Below are 1,052 nucleotides of genomic sequence, written 5' to 3' on the forward strand. Positions count from 1 at the left end.
AGCAGAGGTTCTGGAGGCTCAGGATGGTGCTGGGAGCCAGGCACGGATGAAGTCCTTGGAGGTCCAGTGGGACCCTATGGCACTTGACTACCCAGGAAAAGAGGCTTTTCCATTGCCTGCAGATGCTCTGCTCCCTCCATCCCAGCCCAGGGTGCCGGGGGCCAGCTTCCAGCCATGCTCAGCTTCTTTTTTAAGACAGAAAGGACACACAAAAAAGCCAGTAACCCAGCCCAGTGCTCCAAAGAGGGGAAGAAAAAGCCCCGAGCAAGTGTGGGCTCTGGGGAAAAACACAGCCTAATAATTCATGAAGGCTGGCTGGGCCGGAGCCGGCCGCTCGAGATTCCCACATACCAACCGGAGCTGCTGCTGCTTCCAAAGAGAGCCCCTTTTATCTGCTTTCGCTTGCTTCACTGAGCCAGGGCAAATCCTTTTGTCTTTCCATAGATTGCTGCTCTTTGTTCTCCCTGCTCCCGCCCCACTCACCCCTTGGCGCTAAAAAGGGGGACAAGTCCCCATGGCCTGGCCAGCGCTCAGTTGGGGTGCCCGCCCGAGCACCCACTCACCCAGCTGCAAAGAGAGATGGGTGCCAGCGCTGCTGTGGGTGCCACCCTGACTGCCACGTAGCCCAGCACCAGGACGCTGCCCACCACAACGGATGATGCCATCAGCATCCCGCTCGGCACGGTCACACCAGACTGGCTCGCTCCTGCTCCCAGTGACACCCCAGGGATGGGGAGAACCTGAGGTCTTTGGGGGTAAAGCTGGTCCCCCAATCCTGGCTGGGGACACTGTGGCCCCTTCCCCCTCCTCCCGTCCAGCAGCAGCCTGAATAAGGCCACTATTTCATCTGTTTGGCAAGGGGCAGCTTTCAGAGCAGCATTAGCATGAGAAAGCGTGGGGCTGCGTTTGCTGACAATGCACAAGCCACCCGGCTCTCCGGGACAAACACACGCGTAAACAGAAGGAATGTGGGGGGGACTTCCCCCGCCCACTGGGGTCCCCAGCCCCACCACCGTGGTGCGGGGAGCTGGCTGAGAGTCACCTGCCACCCA

General features: G+C 59.9%; 1 protein-coding gene across 1 annotated transcript in view; it reads right to left on the reverse strand.

Annotated features, from left to right (window-relative positions):
- Positions 1-1,052, reverse strand: part of LOC104526870 (protein patched homolog 1) — a gene marked incomplete at its 3' end in the record, with an annotated part of 6,452 nt that overhangs the window by 4,190 nt on the left and 1,210 nt on the right.

This window comes from Antrostomus carolinensis, unplaced genomic scaffold (genome assembly GCF_000700745.2).
Source record: "Antrostomus carolinensis isolate BGI_N321 unplaced genomic scaffold, ASM70074v2 scaffold28496, whole genome shotgun sequence".
Taxonomy (NCBI): Eukaryota; Metazoa; Chordata; class Aves; order Caprimulgiformes; family Caprimulgidae; genus Antrostomus; species Antrostomus carolinensis.